This window comes from Papio anubis, chromosome 7 (genome assembly GCF_008728515.1).
Source record: "Papio anubis isolate 15944 chromosome 7, Panubis1.0, whole genome shotgun sequence".
Taxonomy (NCBI): domain Eukaryota; kingdom Metazoa; phylum Chordata; class Mammalia; order Primates; family Cercopithecidae; genus Papio; species Papio anubis.
In genome coordinates, this window is record NC_044982.1 from 28,441,394 (window position 1) to 28,456,604 (window position 15,211).

Here is a 15,211-nt window from a genome sequence, read left to right on the forward strand (position 1 = left end):
TGGGGAAATCCTGTCTCTACTAAAAATACCAAAATTATCTGGGTGTGGTGGCAGGTGCCTGTAATCCCAGCTACATAGGAGGCTGAGGCAGGAGAATCGCTTGAACCTGGGAGGCAGAGGTTACAGTGAGCCGAGATCACACCATTACACTCCAGCCTTGGCAACAGAGTGAGATTCTGTCTCAAAAAAAAAAAAAAAAAATTCAGAGATCTCTCCCATAACGTTGTGTAGTAGTTTGTATTAATATCCCAAATTCTTCACTCTCCCTATCTCCACACCCTTGGCAATTTAATATCACGGGGCCCAGCCCTGGACACTAAGCTCAGACATGAGACTTGCTTTGGCTGAATGGCATGTTAGCAAAAATGACACCAGCAGAGGCTTGAAAAGCATTTTCATATTTTCTGCTTGCTCACTCTTGCTCCTTTGCCATGAGAACATGCCCACGCTCGCCTCCTAGAGGATGAGACACATAGAATAGAACTGTCATCCCAGTTTTCCTGGCCAAGGCTTAAACTCTATGACGTTCTAGAGACGCAGTCCTGAGGCAGCTAAGGAAACTTAAGTCCAAGTCTTAGCTCCAAATTTACTACGAGCACTTAACATAGTAAGTTAAGTAGAATGGAACTTCCAAGCCTATAAGTGCCACGATGTACTTCAGCCTCATCTGCTTCAGTGTTAACTGCCTATGCTGAAGGACGTCACCACAGAGAACCAAAGAGGTGGGAGGTACTCTGGTGAGAGCCCTAGGCTAGTGGGTGTGCAAAGTCAGTGAGCCAGCACAGCTTCCTGTGCTGTGAGCTGAGAATGGAAAACAGGCAATACGCACAGAAACCATCATATGTAACATGCACGGAGCAAACAAGTAAGTACTAACTGCATGCAGCAATGATCTCATAAGCCTGATTAGGAAAGCTAGGCACTAATGTATATAAAGTAACTCTCTCTCATCTAACCTCCATATGACAAATAAGGTGTTATTTTTTTTTTTCAACTCCCTTCTACCTATGAAGAAACTGAAGCTCAGAGACAGAACATGGTTCGTTCAGGGTCACAAAAGAGTAAGTGATGCAACTGAATCTTAAATTCAAGCTTTTGAATGATAAGCCCCATATTTCTATCATATATCACACTGGTTACTATTATACCACTGTTCCTGGGATATGTTAGATAAGGTGGCAAAATATATGAATCTTCCCTTCACGTGTTCACAGCACATTTCAATAATCAATCATTAATTAGTCATGGTGCCATAATGTTGAGCCCAGAGGGAGCTTCAGAATCCTTCTCAACCCAACAGTCCGACAGTGCTACCTTCCCATCAGTTGCAACGGGCATATGAAATAAAACCTATGGGCTCATCCTGCAGTAATTAAATGCATTTGGATGGCACACAATGGGCCCACCTATGCCAGACTCTGCCCTGTAACAGTGAGTTATTATATAATATCAAACCTTCTCATCTAGGGCTGCTAATCCAGGATTGTAATAATTTGAATACAGTTTCCATGATCCTCAAAAGATAGAAGTCCCAATTATATCTTTCTCTACCAAGTTTCAGGTTTTACTTAACAACAAAAAGCATTTCAAAGTTTTTTAAATTAAAAAGTCAGTATATTTTTCAAACCCAAGTCTCAAAAAAAGTATTCTATCAGCATGGCTTCAACTTCTGGGCGCACTGGATAATTCTGGAATGTTTATGGTTCTTTGTTTATGATCCATTACTATACAATCAGGACTAATACAACCTGTAATTTTGCATTAGTTGTCCCACTTTCCTTATTAGTACCTATTTATACCTTAGCTTTCAAAAACCTGCTATGCTTGAAAGGTAACAAAACTGCCTTTCTTTTTAAAATACCCATCTTTCTGCTATGCCAGGATGGGCATTTGTTATTCCAGGTTAGATAAATCTTTTAATACATGCAGAAAGGTGAAGGTAACAAGAGGGAGTTAAGCAGTCACAACCTCCATTTCATTCAACACAACACACACTTATTCATTCAATCAACAACACTCTAATAAATATCTGCTACTTGGGCCGGGCTCGGTGGCTCACGCCTGTAATCCCAGCACTTTGGGACATGGAGGTGAGTGGATCATGAGGTCAGGAGATCCAGATCATCCTGGTTAACGCAGTAAAACCGTGTCTCTAATAAAGCTACACAAAATTAGTCGGGCATGGTGGCACGAGCCTGTAATCCCAGCTAATCGGGAGGCTGAGGCAGGAGAATCGCTTGAACCCAGGAGGCAGAGGTTGCAGTGAGCCGAGATCAGGCCACTGCATTCCAGCCTGGGGGAGAGAGCAAGACTCCATCTCAAGAAAAAAAAAAAAAAACCTGCTACTTGCCAGGCACCCTGTAAGAAGTTCCTGGAGTCCCAAAGATCCCAGCCAGAGTTTAGTGGGTGAAGGGAGATAGACGTGTGAGCAATAACCATAAGGGGATATGACAGATACTTAAAGAACGAGTGGTTTTGCTAGACCCGGCCACAGAGTAGGTGTCCCAACAGCAGGAAAATCGCAAATAAAGACAGGGGGATAGGAAAGATCATGGTGTGTTCAGGAAGCCATAAGAAGTTCTATCTAGCTGGAATGTAGGATGGGTGGGAAGGAATAGTGGGAAAAAAATGTAAGGCTAAAAAGTCATGTTGGGGGCAGAGTTCCAAAGGTCCTGGATGCCAAGCTAAGAAAGTCTTGGGGAGCTGTTGGAAGATTTTAAACAGACGGAGTGATGGAACAAAGTCTGTATTTTCAATGGTGTGGGACCTGGTTTTGAAAGGAATACAGCAGGACACAGAGAGACTAATAAGGAGGCCATGGCTCATATCCAGGGGAGACAGGACAGGGGCCTGAGCTTGATCCCCATGCCTAGTTCTCAACTATCCATGGCCATTCTCCATACACCTGGGCAGCCAGGGTGTCTCAATATCTGAGGCCGCATCTTATCCAGATACATAATCTGAAAGAGTGAGAACGGAGAACACAGCAAATAGCCTCCTTTCTAGACTCTGTACCTTACCTTGGAACTGCCTGAATTTCAGAATTCCTGATCCTGTCCCCGGTCAGCATGTCCAGCCCTCCCAACCTCTGGCCACATCTCTACATAAGCCAGTCCCTTTGTCCCCCTGTCCCTCAGGGAAAGAGTTATCTTGGATGCTTCAAATCCTCCATGGAGTTTAGGGTGCTCTGGGGATAGTGGACCAAAGTAGAAGCTTAGCAGGCACAACCCAGCACTGAAACCTGAACATCCACCTCCAACATCATCAGAACAAAAGATAGCCAGATGTTTGAATCCACTGGGTGCTCTAAAAAGCAGCCATCCCATTTTAAGCATAAGGAGAAAAAAGTACTACTACATTTGATACAAGCACATCTAGGAGGGTGGGAGGGGAATGACCTTCAAAAGAAATTTGACAAGAATTGATCCAGCAAAATTAGTCAAGCCCACATTTCCAAACATGTGCTCCACAGAAGACCAGTCCCACAAAATGCTCTGAAGGCCAAAAGAGAAAAGAAAGAAAAATATACATTTTAGAAGCATCAAACTATTTCCCCATTTTAGAGATCACAATGAACAATAGAATATTAAAGATTCCAAGAGGCCCTGGAGGAAAGAAATCTGAATGAATGCTTCAGCTTCCCCCTTTTGCAGGTGGACAAACTGAGGTCTGAAACATTTTTACGTGGCTGTGCATTGTTAGTTAGTGTTCCCAACGCTGCAAGTGAAGTCAAGCAACCATCTGGCAAGCACTGTGTCTCACACTTCACGAATGCCTAGTCATCCTGATTAATATTCAAGAGGACCCTAAATATTTGTTGAGTGACATTACCAAAAATAAGTTTGGAATTCTTTTATGTGGAGATGGATATACTAACTTGTAAATTTTTCATCATGCATTTACTCATCCACCTATTATGTTCTGAGTGTGCTGCTAGCACTGGGCATAAAGCTATGAATAAGACAAGTCCAGCCTTGATTACAAGGAGCTTAGAGCTTAGTGGGAAAGTAAAGATCAAGAACTTCAAAAAGTAGTGAGAGGCTCTGCAAAGAGATAAAGTGTAGGTCTGATGTGCCCCACCCCATCCACCTTTCTTGCAGAGCCTCTCTTTCCAAGGATGGATGTTATTTCTATTACTGTATCTTCATTTAAATAGTTTTCTTCCCACACTCACCCTCTGGCTTCCTTATTTGTAGTGCCAAAAAGAAGAAAAAAAAAAAAGTTCCCAACACCCTGCCAGAGTAAAAGCAATTGTGAAATCCCAAGTATAGTACGGATCTGTGACCACCTCCCCCTAAAACTATCTCCTCGCCGAGAAGCATCTGCCCTCCTCAGTTAGTCCGGAAGAGAGAAGCACCCAAAGTCTCATTCAAGGCAACGTGGCGGCTGGTCTTTACAACACCTTCCCAAAATAATAAGGCTTTGAGAGAGTTTACCTCGGGTGAGCCCACGCTCTTCTAGCAGCTGTGTGTGTGTGTGTGTGTGTGTGTGTGTGTGTCCTTTATTCCTAAGGCTAGGACCTTCCTGCTCCAGCGGCTGCTCTCTGGCCCTGGGTAGCCAACTGTGCCTCCCGATGCCACTTTTGAATTCTTCCCTCTGTGCCCTCCAGAATTCCCACTGTTCGTATTTGACTCCTTGCAATACAGAAAGCTACGTCTTCTCTAATCAAATGATTTCTTTGCCAAACGCTCTGTGTTGGGGCCATGTGTATCCCAGGATGGGAGCAGAGTAGACAGCATCCTTTCTTCCCCTCTGCGCTTATGTCATCATTCAAGGGCCTCATGCCATCTGCAACCCCACCTCTCTCCCTCTTCACAGCTCTCACCTACCACTTGTAGTCAATTATGTTACTGTTCAGAAATATTCACTCATGGTCCCCTTCTGCCTGCACGGGTGGAGTCTATTTCCCCATACCTTGAATTCTGGCTTGGTCACATGATTTGCTTTAGCCAAGGAAATATTAGTGGGCGTGACATGACCAAAAGTTTGAAAGTGTTTGCTCTGTGGTACCTCTGTCCTCATGATGAGATGAGCATGCCTGGTCTAGCCCACCAGTCCCAAGAGGTCAATGACCAGAGCTATTCCAGCCACCCACCCCAACTATGACCAACCTAGATCAGCCAAACCCCATCCAAACTGCAGGTGCAAGATCAGTGGAATTACCCAGACGAGTATGGCCTAGATCAACTGCCTCCAGATGTGGAAGCTAAACCAAGGCTTAGTATTGCATACCACCCAGTTTTTTGTGATTGTTTGTTATGCAGTAATATCTGCATATATCACCCCAAGATTACTTTCCCACATCCACTGAGATATGTAACTGGCTATGTTTCCCTCTGCACCCTGACTCCCACTATGGTGATCAATGCCCATGTGCTCAATGCCCTGGCTTCATGGCCTTTGTGCCTCCTCTCTAGTAACCTGCACCTTTTTTCCCACTCCCTTATCACTGATCTGGACTTCAACCCCACCCAGAATTACCTCTCCAACAAATACCTATCTCAGAAAAATCTTATTTCTATGTCCTGTCTCTTCCTAACTCTCCTTGCTAACCTGACCAAAGCTATATGGCACCCTAATCTCTTCACTCACAGTCTATCATCCCTCCCATACTCCATTCTCTTCACTTCTTACCTAGAAGAGGTTTCATAGTCAATCATTCCCTCATCCCCTGGACTTCCACCACCCTCTGGTTCTCTATCTTGAGGAATCTAAGCGACCACTTCCCCTGCTCCTGAGCAACAAATAGGTACTAGAAATCAAAACCCCATCTATGCCAACAAATGCAACTACAGTATGGTTCTGTCACTCTCAACCTCAGCTACTTAGCAATCCTTCAACTTTTCCCCAATATGCTCCTTTCTCCAGCTCTTCCAAACCCTTTTCCCCTTCCTCATTCAGCAGATGCCACAGGGGATCGTTTTTTACTGGGAAAAAAAAAATGAGGCTTTTAGACACGAAGGCCTGTGCTTCTCTCCCCTCTGGCTACTCACTTTCTCTCCTACCTACCTTCCCTACTTCCCTTCTCAATGAAAAATGGTCCCTTTAAAACTGACTTCTCCCCAGTGCTCCTTCTCCAAGCCCTGCGACCTCCCTGGGACCCTGTTCTATCAACACTTTCTCAAACCTCTACAGGTTCCCCACTCGCCCCCTGCCCCCAGCAGCATGCCGGTTACCTTATAAGAAAACGGGACTCTTCCCTCTTCCCTCGCCTTAAAGATATTCTCTGTGATCCTTTTCTCCATCAAAACTCATCATCTCCATTTCTCCCTTTCTATCCTCATCCTCTGCATTCCGGCTTCTGCCCCCACATGTCCCTGACTCACACAGCTCTCCCCAAAGTTACCAGTGGCTTCCAAAATACCATACCAGAGCTTCTTCTCAGTTCCCACCTCCCAGGCCTTCCTGCTGCATCTGCTGCTGTCGGGCCCCCTTCCTGGCATGTTTGGGTACTTTCCCCTCCTCCCTCTCTGCACACCTTTGAAAGTCACTCTCAGGTGCTCCTTTTCTCCCTGTCACTCTTCAGATACCCTTCAGATGTCAGGGTCCCTGGAGCTCTATCTCCAGATCTCTTCACAAACTACCCACTATCCCTGACCCTCTTAGTCCTGAATGCCCCCCAGACAACTCAGACATACTCTGACTACAACCAAACTCTTTGTTTTCCTCCTTCACATCCTCTCTTAACTGTTCCTTCTGAATTTATCCTCCTTAGTATTCTCATTCATTCACTCAGTAGGCCCAGCTAGCAACCTGGGCATTATCCCACTCTCTTCATCTCCTCTCTCTCATACTCTCACATCCAATCAATTTTCTTATGTTCTGAAGCTATCTCCTCAATATCCCTCCTTTCCTTCTCTCTCCTTTTCTCTATCTATACCCCTCTCCCCTTCTACCCTCCATCCCCATCCACCTCAGTAACTCAGTTCAAACAGGTCTTCATCAGTTGGATTATTTCAAAAGCCTAATAGCTGATCTTTGTACTTCCAACCTCTCCCTCCTTTCAACTCTCCTAATGTACTGCTTCCAAGCCAGAATTAACTTTCTAAAACTCACATTTAAGCAGATCACTCCCAGGCTTCTAAAGAAGCTCCTTGCTGCCAATAGGAAAGAGTCCAAGCTCCTTAGATTCAGATTCTAGGAACAAATAACATTTTTGAAAACTCACCAGATACCCAGCACTGTGCTCATCTTATCCTTGCATAAATCCACTGATGTATTATTACCTCCACTTTAGAGATGGGGAAAATTAAGACATCAAGTCTAAGTAACTTATTCAAGGTCACACGGCCAAGAGGCAGGGCCAAGATGAAACCCAAGCCGCCTAACTTGGATCAGGGTGCTTTCCACTGAGTCCTTTATTGGTCAGTCTTTGAGATTAATAATTTGGACTTGGGCTACATGGTCGTCTGTGTTTATCTGATGAGGGTTCTCAGCAGTGGCCTTTTTCAAATTCTCACGCTATTCAGTGTCTCCTGGAAACCAAAGTCTCAGTGGACCTCACTTTAAGAGGTCTAATTTTCTAATCCCACTAACCTTAAATTTAACATTGGGTTAAAAATCTCAGCATCAGATGTCACATAAAATTTCCAGTGATTCTCCCTATCCCCTGGAAATAGTCACCCTGTATATTGGACAGGAATTGTTGGGGGCTGAACTGAATCCCCTCTCCCACCCAAATTCCTAATCCCCAGTACCTAATGTGACTGTATTTGGAGTTAGATTGTTTAAAGAGCTAATTAAGTTAAAATGAGGCCCTTAGGGTGGACCATAATCCAATCAACTGGTGTCCTTATAACAAGTGGTAACTTGGACACAGATACACGCAGAGGGAAAGCAATGTAATGACATGGAGAGAATGCAGCCATCTGCCCACCAGGAGAGAGGCCTCAGAAGAAATCAGTCCTGCCAACACCTTGGACTTCAACCTCTAGAACTGTGAGAAGATAGACTTCAGCTGTTTAAGTCACCCAGTCTGTAGTAGTTTACTATGGCAGCCTTCAAACCAATACAAAGGGGCTCTCTTTCAGAAATCCTCAAGCATTAAAGGAAATTCTCACAGCTTAGGTACTCCGGCACTTCTGACTCTTCCAATCCCAAAGGTAAGAAAAAGAAATGAGGGAAGGTAGAGAATTTGAAAAGCCAAGGAAGGCCATGCCTTACAGATGCTACACATTAGAATTGTGATGCAATTTCATTCTTCTTAGCAACTGATTGAGGACTCCTGGGGCCTTTGATATTGCTTTATTCTAGAAGGATTAAGTTCTCAGAGAGAATTAATATCCCAGAAAATGGAGATGCTTTCTAACCAGGACTGGGGGTCTACCCTGTGGCATCGGGCCAGGTTTCCAGACTTACAGATGTCATGGGGAAGTAAAATTTGATCCCTCCAAAAAGAGAATGTGCCTAATAAGGACATAGATTAATTTTTTATTTCATCAAGTAAAGACTTTAGGAAAAAAAGAGAGAGAGATAGGGTCTTTCTTTGTTGCCCAGGCTGGAGTACAGTGGCGTGATCATGGCTTACTATAGCTTCAAACTCCTAGGCTCCAGTAATCCTTCCACCTCAGCCTCCCAAGTAGCTAAGACTACAGGTGTGCACCACCATGCCTAGGTAACTTTTTTTTTCTGTAGAGACAGGGTCTTGCTATGTTGCCCAGGCTGGTTTTGAACACTGGGCCTCAAATAAAGGCCTTTTTATAAAACAACAAACTACAAACCAGTTAAAAGAAATCACAAAAGTATATTATATACACATACATATATGAACATGGATAAATCTTTAAAAATGTTGAAGAAAGGAAAATAGCAAGATGCAAAATATGTGATGACACTGTTTATACACATTAAGAGAATGCTATTTAAGCCAGATGTGGTGGCTTACACCCGTAATCCCAGCACTTTGGTAGGCCAAGGCAAGCAGATTACTTGAGGTCAGGAATTCAAGACTAGCCTGGTCAACATGGTGAAACCCTGTCTCTACTGAAAATACAAAACTTAGCCCAGCATGGTGGTACACGCCTATAATCCCAGCTACTTGGGAGGCTCAGGCAGGAGAATCACTTAAACCTAGGAGGCGGAGTTTGCAGTGAGCCAAGATCGCGCCATTGCACTCCAGCCTAAGCGACAGAGCGAGGCTCCATCTCAAAAAAAAAAACAACAACAACAAAAAAACAAACTATTTGTATGCATTAAGAGAATACTCATGCACAATACAATAACATTCAGGTTTATAAATGTATGAAAAAGCATGAATATTTCTAGAAGGATGTAGGTCAGTATCATGATTGTTCTCTTTAAAATAGAGTTTCTCAACCTGAGTGCTATTAACATTTGGGACTAGATAATTCCTTGTTGCAGGCGCTCCTTGCATTGTTGGATGATTGGCAACATCCCTGGCCTCTACCCACTAGATGACAGTAGCACCCCCAAAACTGTACTGGTTGAGAACCACTGCTCTCAGCAAAAAGAGAAGATAATGTAAGTGAGAAGATGGTTAACAATAATTTTTAAATCTATATTTGTAATATTTTTGTTCTTAAAAAATATTGTAAGAAAATATATATCAATTGTTCATTTGAGTGATAGAAATATTGAGGGTTTGTTATTTTTCTGAGTCTCATACATTTATAAAATAAAAACTACCAACTATGAGAACTGTAATTTCATGTATTAAAAGGGTAATTTTTAAATCAAACAAGCAGGAAGGCTAGACTAAGATGAGGTGTTGTGGGTTGAAAAAGACATGTTGAAGTCTTAACACCTGGTACCTGTGAATGTGACTTTATTTGAATACAGGGTCTTTACAGATGTTATCAAGTCAAGATGAGGTCATAGTGGAGTAGGCTGGGCTGCAAATCTAATGTCTGGTGTCCTTAGACGGAGAGAGAGATATGGACACGGACACAGGGAAGATGACCATGTGATGATGGAAGTGGCGACTGGAGTGAGGCCACTACAAGTCAAGGAACGCCAAGGATTGCCAGTAACACCAGAAGCCGGGAAGAGGCGAGGAAGGAATCTTCCCTAGAGCCTTCAGAGGGTGTGTGGCCCTGCCAACACCTTGGTTTCAGACTTCCGGCCTCCAGAACTATGAGCTAATACATTTTTGTTGTGTTAAGCCACCTGGTTGCTGGTACTTTGTTAGAGTTCTCCCAGGAAACTAACGCATAAAACTATGCTCCTTTTCAAACTCACTGCATTGCTGGGGAGGTCTTCATTCTCCTATCAACCAGTGAAAACACTGTCTCAAGCCAACTTGCCTTTGCCAGCCACAGGGAAGCTCAGGGGCTCTGGCCAGCTAGAGAACAAGGAACCCTGTAGCTTCCACACTGCTGGGGCTGTGTTGTATAGTGGTAGAACAAGATGGGAAAAGAGCAGTATTCACAGCAGAGCTGACACTGGTTCTGTGAGCTTTGCCGAGTGGGACCTCAGTTTACTCATCTGAGCAATGGAACAAAAAGAACAAGTCACAGAGACATCTGGAGGACAAAATGAGATCACGTATATGAAAAGGACTTACAAATGCAAACTATCATCAGCACCAAGTTATCATTTCACACCTGGACTAAAAAAAGACAATCAGCCCCAGAAAAGACAATTAACTTGATACCTTTAGGAAGAAAAAAAAAAATCTGTCTTTGAATATAATTACTTTTATACTAGATTGGGAAATCTCTATCCAGTCTCAAGAGGGTTAAAAATGAGGAAGGGAGACAGATACATACTGAAAAATGGCAGCAAAAATAAAACCAATGGAAGTTTTTATACCATGCTCCCTAAATTTTTTAATAAAACTTGCTCCTCTGTTTTCTCTTTGATTGGTCATCTTAGCAGGAAATTCCCCATGTTTATCATTACATACAAAGCAGTCTATCAATCACCATGCCGAGCTTTTAGTATGTGGAGCTATGGCACCCAGACCAAGCCCTGGGAGGGATGCCCTTAAGAAGGAAGAAGTAGAAACGGGGTCAAAGTTTAGAACCCAGAACAGATATGGGAGATCCCAAGAATGGCCACCTAGGTGCACAAAACCCCCAGCACAAATGAACCCCCACCCCTCTCCCACAGCACAAACGAAACCCCCAGCACCAACAAGCAGTGGCAGGAAACAGCTGTGGGTGCTTCCTAGTCTATTTCCCCAGTTCCGACAGAGCTCCAGTTGAATTTTTCTTCTCTTTATAAAGACCTCCAGAACGCAATTTCCACGACCTTTGTTGCCTTCTCTGTTTCCAGCATTTAACCACTCTGAATGCCAGAAAGTTCTTTCTGGGATCTAACAAATCTCTCAAGCTGGAAGCCATGCCGCCTCCTCTTGCTTTGTGCCCTGTTTGGGAGCCTGTCTGGTAATAGCCTCGCCTTCCTAATTTGAGCTCAACCTGTTCATGAGGATTGATGGAGCTTCCTGCTGAAAGGAGCCTTTAGACATGAGGCAACCCCTTCCTTCCACTGATGAGGGAGCCGGGACCCAGAAGCTAAAACACTGGGCCATCCCACAGGCCTCCTCTCTCCTCCATAGAGCTGATGCTCCAAAAACTTTTTAGCTCCTTTTTAGAAATACATTAAAAAGATCTCATCTACAGGGTCAGTGGGAGAGGGTCAGAGAGGGCTTGGGAACAGGATCAGCAACAGGGTCTGGACGGTACCCCCATCCACCCCCATCTCCAGTGGGTTTAGGCTTCTTTGAAAACACTAAGACGTGGCACAGTACTGACATTTGTAAAATACTTTAGAGTTTACAAAAAAAGCACTCTTTCATATATTATCTCATTTAATCTTCAAAGTTTCTATTTAAAATGCACATGATCACCCCCACTTTACAGATGAAGAAAGAGTCCAACAGGTTAATGGCTTACTCGAGATCATATCAACTCTGAGAAGACAGCCCATATGGAACCCAGGCATTTGCCTTCAAATCTCATGCTCCATGACCATGCAAGACCCCCCACAGCAAAGAGCACACGAGAGTCAGAGTTGAGAAAAAAAGGTGTGAGCCCCAGCTCTGGCACCCCTCACCATGTAAACACAGGGAAGTCACCGGCCTCCCGATGCTTGGTCTCTCCTAATGCGAGACAAGGAGGTTGGGCAAACAAGGACTTTGAAAGTCACTCCCACCTCTGGAGGAGTGTGCCTCCCTCTGCCTTTTATTTGGTTTCTACACTTATTTTATTTTTACTTATCAAATATCCATTTATTCTCTTTACCACTCTCTTTGTAGATTATCCACCAGACCAAAACATCATGACTAAGCATCCCCAGTGTGTCCGGCATGGAGGGACAATTGATCAGGTAGCCCCTGCTCTTGTGGAGCTTTTAGCCTATTGGAAGAATCAGGAATTCTTGGAAATTTCTGATTCCAGCCAGGAAAGATGTGAAACTTTGACTGTGACAAATGTCACTAAGGCAGAATGTACCACGCCCGAACACAGTACTTAAAGAGCACTAGGAGGGGACTCCAGACCTCCCTGAAGAAGTTACTCCTGTGCAGAGACATGAAGGAAAGAGAAGAGGGGAAAGAGGAACACCCCAGGCAGAGGAAACATCATGGACAGAGGCCCTGTGGTAGGAATGGGCAAGGCAAGTGCAAGAGACTGAAAGGCCAGTGGGGCTGGAACAGGGACAGGGAGGAAAGCATAGTAGGCAATAATAATAGAGGGCTAGGAAAGGCCCAGACCAGGCCCAGAAGGCCAGGATAAAGGGTATAGACTTTATGCTAAGAGCAGTTGAAACCATTGGAAGGTTTTAGGAAGCTGGAGGTAAAGTAGAAGGGACCACAGGACCGGACACATCAGGGTATCCTTAGGTAATGAAGAGGGATCTGCTACTATAGGCCTGCCTCCAACAAACTCAGATAACATGCTCACATGAGCTGAGCAAATCCCACTTGCTTGGACGCTGAGTTTTTGGCGAATAAACGGACAACAGTTCACTATAGCTGTCCCCTGGTCTGGAAAAATATGTTTTGCTCTCCCTTCCCTCTCGCTGTGTTTCTGCAAATGCCTCATTGCTCTCTGGGTGGCCTGGCCCTCCCCTATGAGGGTAGCCATGGAAGTGCACCACTGAGATCTCCTTCAAGAGGACATGCCGCAGAGAGCAGAGTTACAACAGCACAGCTACCACCTTTTGGATCAATCACTGCATTCACATTGCAGCCACTCCCCCAAAAGCTGCTTCCAGCCAACAACCAAGCACATTGGAGTACTCATGCCAATCCATTCCCATCCAATTCAGGATTCCTCTAACAATCAGCTCTTGCTTGGGGACTTCCCATCAGCCTGGCTGAGACTTTCTCAGAGCTGTGCTGCAGAGGAGGCTCTTCCTATTCAATCTTTCCTTGAGCTCTCCTTTCATCGAACTCAGGTCTGCATCAAGGTTTGAACACTCTCCCTCCCCTTTAATCTTACATAGGCATCTCCCTCAATAAGATTCTTGCATGTCTAATCAATCCTATTTTGATGTCTGCCTCTTGGAGAACTCATCCTAATTCCCCGTCCATTCTCTTCCCCCCGATCTCAGATCAGTCTTCCTAAGAGGACTAAGATGATTCCCGCTAACCTGGCCTGACTCATATGGGGGCTCTCTGGGACTTGGGCAGCACATCCTGTCATTTCTTATAGCATGCTGCCCCAGACCTAGGCTTCCAGCCATCCTAAACTATCAAGAACTATTTGTTTCCAAGGAAAGCACTAGATGAGTTTTGCCAAAGCTGTGGTTCCTCAAAATCAGTCAAACCAGGGAGTTCCTCAGAACAGTTTTTTAAGCCATGACCATAAAACCCAGGGCCTTAGAGGTGCTCTAAGTGGGTCTAACAAAAGGGAGGCCTAGTTGGCAGGCTCTGGAGACCTCCAAACCACACTTTAACCAGAACAGCTCCACTTTTATCTTTTTTATTTCATTTTGTTTTGTTTTTGGTACTGAGATTCTTTGTAAGATTTCATTTGATCAAAAAAAAAAAAAGGTTCCACTGCCAAAAGTAAAAATATATCTAATTGAAAAACTGCTATCAGGGGACTTTTTTTTCTGGGAATGGCAGGCTATTACCATTAAAAACAACTAAAGATCTGGATAAAAAGCACAATGTATCTTCTTAAAATCACCAAAATGCTGATCAGATAGTAAGAAAAGACTAGTCTAAAAGAGAAAGGAAACAGGAATCCAGACAAGTATGAAAATCACTTTTGCCCTGAAAACATCTTCTGAGTCTGGCAAATTTGATCTTTATTTTGACAGCTTGGCAGGGCAAAAGAGAAAAAAATCCACAACCAGAACCCACATAAAACAGGAAGACCAAAAGTAGACCCTCCTCACAATAACCTGGGTCCCTAAGGGTGAGGATAAATCAGAAATTGACTAGTCCTCAAGATAATCTATAGACTGGGTTTGAATCATTTGTTTTTGAGGAAGCCTCAAGCCATTAATTTCATTTAAGTGGGGGCAGGGGGCAAGATTTATAGTGTCCTCAAGTGTCTGCCAGAAAACTAAAATAAAATTGTTCTGTAGAGGAAGGCACCTTCTTCATCTCAGGCTTAATTTATACTTATAAATCATTTTCATGTACAATGACCAGCATGCAATCAAAGATAACCAGACACACTGTGAAACCACGAGTGAGAACCATTAAAACTAACAGATATGAGTGAGCATCTCTCTCTCTCAGCTCTGAGACCCTATTGGTACTAGAAGTGTCTCCACTGAGTCACAGTAATCTAGTTAGCTGTGCTCAGAATACCACTCTGAGATCTGCCAGCTCCATCTACACTCTCCCTTCTAACAAAGCAGGAGGCTCCATTTTCTAGCCAAGAAGTTCCCATACTTTCGAAAGGACACCCCCAGACCCTAAGCATATAATCCCAGAGTCAGCCTTATGCTTTCACTGTAGGGAGGAAGTTCTACAGTTCCATTCCTATGGAAAGATAAAACCATTTACACCATAAAGACAACAGTGATTCCCCTTTAGGTCACCACTACAACAGCACAGCCCCCCTTTTCCACTTTCTTCCTCCTCCCTAACAGTTCTGACCCTGCCTGCCCTCCCTCTTGATCAAGACTGCTCTCCTAATTAAAATAAACAAATGTCAGGAAGCAATTACTGCAGAGAAAGAGGCAGATGGTAGAATACTGGCACTCTGGTATTGCATTAAGCAGTAACTTGCTATCTCTTCAAAGTTTCTGCACTTTAATTAAGCATCGTTATAGACAGGTTCAATGAGCT

The 15,211-nt window shown here is 43.9% G+C and overlaps 1 protein-coding gene across 39 annotated transcripts in view; it reads right to left on the reverse strand.

Annotated features, from left to right (window-relative positions):
• NRXN3 (neurexin 3) overlaps positions 1–15,211 on the reverse strand; it is a 1,717,425-nt gene that overhangs the window by 1,654,786 nt on the left and 47,428 nt on the right. Inside the window, exon 1 of one of the 39 annotated variants that reach the window (XM_031669046.1) lies at positions 6,177–6,406. The exons of the other annotated variants lie outside the window; for them this stretch is intronic. The gene's annotated coding sequence lies outside the window, so the exon portion shown is untranslated. Of the gene's footprint in view, positions 1–6,176; positions 6,407–15,211 lie in introns of those variants that run through there. 39 annotated transcript variants of the gene reach the window in all.